Below are 10618 nucleotides of genomic sequence, written 5' to 3' on the forward strand. Positions count from 1 at the left end.
GTTGAACAGAAACCACAGCTGGAGACCCTCCCCTCCCCATGTCCCTGGAAAGGTGCCAGGGATGGGCGAAGAGGAAGGGCGGGGGGGGGGGCTGTGGCTGCCCTTCAGCGCCCCCTGAAAATGGGGGAGTGGGGTGGGGGAAGCTGCCAGCCTGGGCAAGAAGCCTGGCCTGGAGGAGGGGGGGGTGCAGGAGGAGAGTGGCCCCCAGGCAGAGGCAGAGAGCCAGGTCGGTGCTGATGCAGGCCCCCCCACCCCACCCCTGGTATGAGGGATGTGGGGAGGTTGGCAGGCTGCATGGAAGCGAGCAGAGACTTAAACAAGCCCAGAGACAAAAGGCAACTCAACCCAGGCGCCAAGAAACCTCCTGAGACGCCCGTTCAGATTACTCAGGGAGGCCCCACCTTAATGAATCTATTTTTAAAAAGAGAGACAGAAGGCTATTGAGCCTGGGGTGTCCTTCTTAGCATTTCCAAGACTTTCACCTAGGGTTGAGGAGGGCTTATTCAAGGAGCTTGGGAGCTCTTTTAACGGCCAAAACTGGTTTTACGGACAGTCTCCAACAGCAGCTTGCTTCATTTGGCTGCATCGCAAGGATTGACCAACGGCAGATTAGTTTTGACTCCATGACCATAGGATGGATGGTTGTGTGGATGGATGGAAGGAGGGTTTGCTTGCCTGTGGAGATTCAGGAACAGCCAAGATGAAGGCCTGCACTGAACCTCAGCATCTAATGGACGTTCCTTCCACACCACTGAGCTGGACTCACACCAGAGGTGGTATTCAAGCAGGTTCTCACTAGTTTTGGAGAACCAGTAGCAGAAATTTTGAGTAATTCAGAATCCCACCTCTGACTGGCCCCACCAACCCCATCTATTCTCTGCCTCCCAAGTCCCAGCTGATAGGCTGGGTCTTCTTTTGTTGCCCTGCATAGGAGAATGGAGCTGGAAAGCAGGTTAGCGGGGTGGGGAGGGAATGGGGATTTTGCAGTATTCTTCCCCTGCCACGCCCACCAACCAATGCCTACCAAGCCATGCCCACAGAACCAGTAGTAAAAACATTTGAATCCCATTACTGACACATCTCCAAGTGGGTGCTGGGAAAGGTTGACCATCTTGTCGAATGGCACTGGCTCCACTAAGAAAGCCACCCTACTATAGAGTCCCAAGAGGCCTCAGGTTTCAGAGCAAGGATGATCTTTCCAAATGTGATGACCCGTAGACTCTCAAAATAACCCCAAACCCAAAACATCTATTAAAGTCCGGTAAGGCCTTCAACTTAACTTCCCTGTTTTGTTAGGCACAGTTTAAAGTCACAAAAGTAAATAATGAGGCAAACAGAAAACCAAAACAAACCGCATTGATGAGAGTTCCGAAGCAAGCCACTAATCATAAACTCCGGGAAAATAACCGAGAAAAGTCCATGGGAAGAACTCTAGCAAAGATAAACCTCTTTTCAGGTGAACACTAAATTGACTCCTGCAAATTCTAACTACGCAGTTGCAAACTTATATACATAGTTCCCACCTGCAAGCCACGAGGAGGATCATGGTAATCTCCTCTTGAGTAGACCTCGCTTTTCCCTGATCCTCTCCTCCCTGCGTGACCTAGGATGGATAGGGGATGGGCCTGGATCCTCCTCTGACTGCTCAGCCGGCCTCTGCCCTTCCCCAGCCTCCTCCACCACCTCCGAGCCACACTCCCACTCCCTGTTGGCTGTTCCTCCTCTTCCTCCGAGTCAGTCTCCACCAGGGGCATGACACCAAACAAGATTACTTCTCTGTGTACATTTTATCTGCTAAGGCAATTCTCTTCTGCTGAAAGCAAAGTAGTTGAAAACCTCACTTGATAGTTGAGGCTACAGCACAAATGGATTCTTTCCTTTGCTTGAGTTATGGAGGAAAACTATGGAGGCAGAAAGGAACTACAAGTACCACGATCCTTCTCATCAGCCTTCTGGACCCTGGATCTCTTTAATAGTGGAAAGATATTTACAATAAAGGATCTGCTTCATGATATTAGGACACCTTGGAGGTCTTCTAGTCCAACCCCTTGCCCAAGCAGAAGACCCTATACCATTCCGGACAAATGTATTTTTTTTAGTATTTATTTGATTTGTCAATCGCTTACAAGATACAGGTATAAGAATAAACATAGTTTTGAATATATGAGATAGATACTTATAAGAAAAATAAAAAGAAACAATAGGACAGGGACGGTAGGCACATTGGTGCGCTTATGCACGCCCCCTACAGACCTCTTAGGGAGGGGGTGAGGTCAATAGTAGACAGTCTAAGGTTAAAATTTTTGGGGTTTGGGGAAGAAATCACAGAGTCAGGGAGAGTATTCCAGACATTGACCACTCTGTTGCTGAAGTCGTATTTTCTGCAGTCAAGTTTGGTGCGGTTAACTTTGAGTTTGTATCTCTTGTGTGCTCTTGTGTTGTTATGACTGAAGCTGAAGTATTCATTTGCAGGTAGGACATTGCAATGTATGATTTTATATACCATACTTAGATTGGACCGAAGGCGGCGTGGTTCTAGGTTTTCTAGGTCTGGAGTTTCAAGTCTGGTGGCATAAGATATTCTGCAATGAGTAGAGGAGCGGAGAACTCTTCTTTCTGGACTTTTTCAATTGTGTTAATATCAGATACATGATATGGGTTCCAGACTGATGAGCTGTATTCAAGTATAGGTCTAGCAAAAGTTTTGTATGCTCTAGTTAGTAGTGTGATATTACCAGAGAAGAAGCTACGTAGGATTAGGTTAACGACTCTTACCTTCTTTAAAAACTCCAAAGCTCTCCTTGGAGTCTGTTACTTCTTGTCCTGCCATCAGGTATTTTGCAGAATAGGTCGACCCCTTCTTTTCCGTGACAGCTCCTCAAATGTTGCTGTCACGTCACCCCTAAACTTTCTCTTTGTTAGACTAAACATACCCAATGTCAGGATTCTGGTGATTGCCCTAATTAAATCATGAGCCTTAAGCCAAGCTTCGAACAAAACCAAAAGATTTATTAGGAGCAACATGTCCAGCATTAACCTGTATAAAGCCATCTCTGGCACACATAATTTACAGTCACCTATGACCCTGTTTCCCCCCTCCCCCCTGGATGTGTCATCAATCAGATTCTCCAATTAAGGATTTTCACGGGCAGAAGATCCGGTAGCTTAGCTACAACCTTTGTAAGATAAGTGTTGGAGTGTACTTCTGCTTTTAAACTGCTGCCCTGCTCCTTCAGATTCCCCCCCCTCCTTTGTTTATGGCAACTCGAAAACAGGCATAGGAATGCTTTACGAGTTGACATTCAATTCCTGCAACTGCTTTTCATCATTTTTAGCCTCCAACCTTCTGATCACCTTTGTTGCTCTTCTATGCATTCTTTCCAGGGTCTTAGCATCTTTTTCGTATTGTGAGGACAAGGCATTTCTAAAGACTCTGGTTTTAGCCAGAGGAGAAGCTACCAGACTTCCCCTGACTTCTTGGCACTGTAGATAAAAGTGTCCTTCCTCCTACAATCCCTTCATTTTGGGCTCCGGAGGTGGCAAAGCCTTCCCAGGCCCAGCCCGAAGGGTGCCTGGGATGAGCAAACATCTGCTTCTCCTTGGCCCCTTCTCAAATGTCTTTGGCCGTGGATGAGTGGAGGCCCCACCCTTGAGGTCCTTGCCAAGGGCGATGTGGAGACTGCACATGGCATTCATTGGCGAAAGAAGGGGGCCATTCACAGAAGAGGCTTTGCATTCTTGGCTGCTTCCTCAATGCCAGCAGAGCGCCAGCTTTCTAGAAGAGCGACAAACCTTTATCTGTACAAGCAGAATTTCAGAAAAGGGTTCTGGGGAGGAGGTGTAAGAATGGGAGAGCAGAGAAGCACCCCAGATGCATTTTCTGGCTCTGAAAGTATCCATAGAACATAGAATAATAAGGTTGGAAGAGACCTTGGAGGTCTTCTAGCCCAACCCCTGCTCAAGCAGGAGATCCTCTTAACATATATTAAATATTAAATAATATTAAGATATTACAAATAGTTTAAGATCTTGGAGGAAGCTTGAAACTACCTTCTGAAAACAAAGGATTTCCACCCCCTCCTTTCCACAACATTTATTCACACCCTTTATTTAGGATAGAATAGAGCTGGAAGGGACCTTGGAGGTCTTCTAGTCCAGCCCTCTGCTCAAGTAGGAGACCCTACACTATTTCAGACAAGTGACTGTCCAGACTCTTCTTAAAAACCTCCAGGGAAGAAGCACCCACAATTTCTGAAGGCAACTTCTGTTCTACTGATTAATTGTCCTCCCTGTTAAGAAGTTTCCCCTTAATTCCAAGTTGCTTCTCTCCTTTTGATTAGTTTCCATCCATTGTTTCTTGTCTTGCCTTCTTTGGTGCTTTGAAGGATAATTTGACCCCCTCCTCTTTGTGGCAGCCTCTCAAATACTGGAATACTGTTGCCCCTAATTGTTCTTTTCTTTGGACTAGCCAAACCCAAATCCTGCAGCTGTTCTTCATATGTTTTAGTCTCCAGGCCTTTGATCATCTTAGTTGTTCTTCTCTGAACCTTTTCCAAAGTCTCAACATCTTTTTTGTAGTACGGTGACCATTTATTACTCTTGCCATTTTTGCCCACAGCTCCCTACCTCCGATGCCATAAAGCATATAATATGGGCTGGGTACAGGTAAGACCAACCCAGATCCACACTTGGTTGTGCAAATGCTTGCTTGGGCCAGGTTTTTATGCTTCACGTTAAAGGTGTTCTGTGAACTCGGCCACTTTAGCATATGTGTCTATGGATGGTAACTTCCTCCCCAGCCATGTCCTTTGTTACAATCTCCTTGCAACTTTGCAACTCTTCTTGCTTGAATGCTTTTGAATTTAATCTTTCTGTACTCTGAGGTGGGAAGCTGCCTTGTGTCCTGTATATTACTCTTCCTGCACACAATCATGCCTTGGCATTGCTAAGCTATGGCACTGAATGGGGTCACCTCATGTGCAATTGTCCAAGACTCCAATTCTCAGCTGAGGGCTTGAACCCCATTGACTAATAATAGGACTTATATACCGCTTTACAGTGCTTCACAGCCCTCTCTTGCCCCCAATAATCTGGGTCCTCATTTTATCCCCCACAGAAGGATGAAAGGCTGAGTCAACTTTGAGCAGGTCAGGATCCAACTCCTGGCAGTGGGCAGAGTCAGTTTGCAATACTGCATTCTAACCACTGCACAGCAGGGATGGATGGTTGGGTGGGTGGGTGGATGGAAGGAAGGAAGGAAGGAAGGAAGGAAGGAAGGAAGGAAGGAAGGAAGGAAGGAAGGAAGGAAGGAAGGAAGGAAGGAAGGAAGGAAGGAATAGCACTTAGACTTATATACCGCTTCCCAGGTCTTTCCAGCCCTCTCTAAGCAGTTTACAGAGTCAGCCTCTTGCCCCGAACAATCCAGGTCCTCATTTTACCTGCCTTGGAAGGATGGAAGGCTAAGTCAACCTTGAACCAGTGAGAATTGAACTGCTGGCAGTGGGCAGAGTCAGCCTGCAATGCTGCATTCTAACCATTGCGCCACCAGCGCTCCTATCAAATAAATAATATCTGTTTGTTTGTTTGTTTATTATTAAACATATGCTGCCCACCTTACCTGGAGGCGACTCTAAGCTATGTCTGTCTGCTGAGTCTGAAGTACAGGCAGTCTTCGATTTGCAATCACAATTGGGACCAGACTTTCTGTGGCTAAGCAAGGCTGTTGTTAAGTGAGTCACATTTGCTTTTATGACCTTATGGTTGTTAAGCCAATCGCTGCAGTTGTTAAGTGACGTATGTGGTCACTAAGCAAACCTGGCTTCCCCCTGCCTTCCCTTTGCTTCTCAGAAGCCAGCTGGGAAGATTGCAAAGGGTGATCAGGTGAACTCAGGGGTGCTGCCACAGTTGTGAATCCATGCAGGTTTCTAAGCACCTGAATTTTGATCTTACAACGGGGGTGGATGGGGGACGGGACACTATGATGGTGTCATGCCCCTGTTGGAATCTGATTCCGAGGGGGAGGTTGAGCAGCTGACAGGGAGTGAGAATGTGGCTCTGGTGGCTGTGGAGGAAACTGGGGAAGGGCTCAAGTCTGGCTGGGCATTCAGAGGAAGACCCAGGCCCACCCCCTCTTCATCCTAGGGCACGCAGGGAGGAACGGAGAAGGGAGCAACGTGGGTTACAGGGGAGAAAAGGGCCCTGATTCCCTTCATTAGCTGCAGCTGGGAAAACAGGATTTAAAAAGGTCGTTTGCTCACAGCACCTTGCTGGAAGCAAAGCATGAATTATCTGTGTTTGTCAAGTCTTATCTGTGTTCTGGCGTCCTCCCAACTGTGTGTGTTTCGTTATCTTTTGAAGTCTGCAATCCCTTATCCTGCCCTGTCTCATTAATTGCTGCAGCGTGGTTTGTGTAGTTTTTTTTTTTATAATTTAGATGTACTTTGATTTTGAACTGAATTTCTTCCCTTTAAAAACTGTTCTTGGGAGAGTTTTTTTCTCCAGCCGATGATAACTGGACGTTGGGCGCCAAGTTGGGGGTATTAAAGGGAATTTATCTACTTTTGTGACTTCATTATTTTTGTGCCATGCCCCGGGTCATCACAGATGGTTGTAAGAATTGTTGAAAGAAAAATCCAGTTCCAGTTCCAAGCCAGGAATAAAATGGAGGCTGCTTTAAGAAAGAAAGGTCCGTTTATTGGACAGTGTGCAGTTCTGGGACAGCTGACAAAATGGAGTTGAGAGTGGCTGGGCTTTTTATACCTTCTTTGGGTTTTGTATTTGAGCTTCCTGTTCCTGTGCAAGAACATGTCCTTTAATATTCTATTGGCTGTTGTCAGATTCCCATGGGGTCATGTAGGGGTCATATTTGGCTGTATAGGCAAAATGGCAAATGCAAATCCCAGGTGTTTGTCTGAGCTAATCTTGTCAACATTTCGCTTGCCTAATTGTGTTCCTTATCTGGAGTCTCTGTTTGACCCAGGATTTCTGAATGGATTACCAAATCTGCATTTCTAAAAGCTGCCCCCCTCAGTTTCTGCTTGGAGCAGGGAGGCTGGGGCTGGTTTCTGCCTCCCTTAAGATTCTTTTCCCATTTCTCCTTTAAGGGAAATATTCTATCCTGCCTTTTTAATATTCCCCAAAATATTTCATTCTCTAGGAGGGTGGGTGGGTGCAGACTTTCTACAGGATGAGGACCAGTTGTAACTCACGTTTTTCAGTGCCATTGTAACTTCAAATAGATGCTAAATGAATGGCTGTAAGTTGAGACTACCTATATAGGATAAGGTTGAATTTATTCATTTATTTATTAAATTTCTGCATCTCTCACCTCATGTAAATGTCTCTGGATGGTTTTACAACAATAAAAGTGGGTAGGTGGTGCCTTCTGCTGGTCGGTGGAGGAAGTAAAAGGAAGGACACGTTTGTCCTTAAAAGCATCTTACATTATTTGCCGACCAGTTTGCAGCCCCTGGGGAGGGATCCAGCAGCCAACATACTGAACTGGAAGTTCTAATTCAGTATTTTTCAACATTGGCAACTTTAAGATGCGTGGACTTTAATTCCCAGAATTCTGCAGCCAGGGTAGGGGAACTCTGGGAGATGAAATCCACATTATCTTAAAAGTTACCAAGTTTGGAAAATACCTGTAGTAAACAGAGGCAGAGAATCAAGATCACGTGAAGTATTAGTATCGCTTTATAAAACCCTAGTAAGACTACAGCTCTACTACTGCAACCAATTTTGGTCACCATACGGCCAAAAAGATGCTGAGACCTTGGAAGAAGTTCAGAGAAGAGCAACTAAGATGTTCAAAGGCCTGGAGACTAAACCGTACGAAGAACGGCTGGAAGTTTTGGGTTTGGCTACTCTAAAGCAAAGAAGGACTAGAGGTGACATGATAGCAGTATTCCAATATTTGAGAAGTTGCCAAAAAGAGGATGGGGTCAAATTATTCTCCAAAGCACCAGAAGGCAGGACAAGAAATAATGGTTGGAAACTAATCAAAGAGAGAAGCAACCTGGAATTAAGGATAAACTTTTTAACAGCGAGGAACAGCTGGCCTCCAGAAATTGTGGCCGCTCCATTACTGGAGGTCTTTCAGAACAGACTAAATAGTCACTTGTCTGAGATGGTATAGATTCTCATGCTTGAGCAGGGGGCTGGACTAGAAGACCTCCAAGATCCTTTCTTGCTCTATTCTATTTAAATTCACGTTCAGGCTGAATTAAGTTTCCAGGACAATATGGTTTTGTTTAACAGGCCTTGCAAAAGGAAGTCAGTTGTGCTCAGCCAACAGATGGCGATCCAGGACTACTGTCCTGGATGGCAAACAAACTTTCTCAAGCTGAAGAAAGGACTTTACACTATCTTGAATCTATATATACACTGACAGGACGCTAGCCAGATCAATACTCATGCATCGTCACAAAATCTCCAGAACCATAAAGCCTAGAAACTTGAAATTTGTTACATGTGTTCCTCTTGGCTTCTAGGTGCTCACTAACAAAGGATTTTTTGAAATGACCATCAGAGCATTAGAATTTCCTACATTATTATTATTATTAACACGCTCTGATGCTAAGGGCTTCTACTCCCCCTCCCCACCTGAAAAGAAATCTGTTCCAAATGCAAAACACAAGCAGAGGAGAGGAGTTTCAGTTTTAGTTTCACAGCACCAAGTAGCTTTAGTACAGAACAGCTGAGCTAAGCCACGCCCAGGCTCCTTGCTGTCTCCTTGCTCACACAGCAAATACTGTTTCAGTTTCCAAACAGCCCTCAACTCTCCCACACACTGACAGGACGCTAGCCAGATGAATACCGATGGATGCTGGTAGGCAGAGGCAGAATTCCCGCCCCCCTTATTTTCCTCCCCAAAAACTAAGCCTGATCACATAGTTTTGTAGTGAAGCACAGATATCGAGTTTGTAATGTACAATTGTCCTGGTAGCCTTGAGGTGTTTTACAGGCCCCTGACAACTAAGACCCAATTAAATCCCCCCAAAACTGCATATTTTGAGTTTCCTTTTTCACTCTGTGACACTTGAAAGGTAGCTAAAAGAGGGTTGCTCCAAAGTTTGTCCCACCCATCTCCTTTAAGTAACTTCTTGTGAACTCAAGTTAAACAACTAATTGGTGCAATAAATTCAGAGATGATTTCTGTGTGTCAGAAATGAAGTAAACAGCCGTATTTGTGCCACTTGGTTACTAAACTGAATTATTTCCTGGGTCTGTACATTACACCCAACCATCACAATTGCATCAGCCACTATTTATTAAAAAAAAAAAAACCTTTAAGTTTACCCTAATCAAATCTTGCATCTTAGGTGAAAGGAGTTACTGGGTCTTCAAATAATTTGGGCTACCCTGGTTAAGCTCAGCCGATATCATTTTTGGGGGGCTGCCTGACAGTCAATTGGCCAGGTTGTGCATAGTAGTTGCTCCGTTATTAAAATCTTTCCGAAACGATCGCTTCTTTGAAAGCTCCATTTGGTTCCCCACGTCTCTCAGTGGGGCTTCGGATTTCATTATTGGCTCTCCATGGAAGCCCACCGGAGGGGCAGAGAGGGATGAAAAGGAACCCACTCCTCTATATCAAAGGCAGGCTGTGGAAACGAGGCTCAGATTCTGGGCAGTGGCGCTGAGGATGTTTTGCAGAGATGTCCCTTGAGAAGAGCTTTCCAAAGCGGTGACTTTGTGGACAGCCTGAAGCAGAGGGGCATCTGGGGGTCGTGTGGATGCCCCCAAAGTTGAGACCTTGGCACCTCCCCTTTTAGCCTGGATCTCAGGCACAGGGTACCACACGGCATCTGTTTTCAAAGCAAAAGCTTTTGAAGACAAAGGAGGAGGAGGAGGAGGAGGAGAATGAGAAGAAGAAAGTAGAAGAAAGAAGAAGGAGGAGGAGGACCCCCCCCCCAGAAGCCACGATTATTAATAAAATGGATAGATTAACAAAAATATTGAAGGATAAAAAAGATGGAGAATATTATAAAATATGGGATGTTTGGTACGAATGGATAAGAATAAGATGCAAAGGCATCAAATGATCTATGTAATACTACAAAACTACAAAACAATAAGGTTTTTGTGTAAATAAATGTAAATAAAAAGGTATATATGTATAAAATGCCTAGAATGACAAAGAATCAAATACAGAGATGTATAACATGTTAATAGAAGATATTTATAATGAAAACACTGTTATAGTAACATTGTAAAGTGCGGAAATTTGTTTTTAAATGTTAAAACATTGAATAATTAAATGTATTAAAAGAAAAAAGAAAAGAAAAAAAGGAGGAGGAGGAAAACAACAACAAGAAGAAAGTAGAAGAAAGAAGAAAGAAGAAAGAAAAAGAAGAAGGAGAAGAAGAAGAAAGAAGAAGAAATAATAATAATAATAATAATAATGTAACAGTTCCTAGGTCCTTGGTTAGGACTTGAACTGTTGAGCTACCAACAGCCCCAAAGGCTGTGAATCTCACTAAACATTAAACAACAACAACAACAACAACACTAATAATAATAATAATAATAATAATAATAATAATAATAATACATGCAGAAAAAAATCACAAAGTACTGGGACTTACAAATTGAAGTTGAATGACTTTGGAAAAAGAAA

The sequence above is a fragment of the Notechis scutatus genome, chromosome 9, assembly GCF_049901735.1.
Source record: "Notechis scutatus isolate UNSWTSFEM ecotype Mainland chromosome 9, rNotScu1.2, whole genome shotgun sequence".
Lineage (NCBI taxonomy): Eukaryota > Metazoa > Chordata > Lepidosauria > Squamata > Elapidae > Notechis > Notechis scutatus.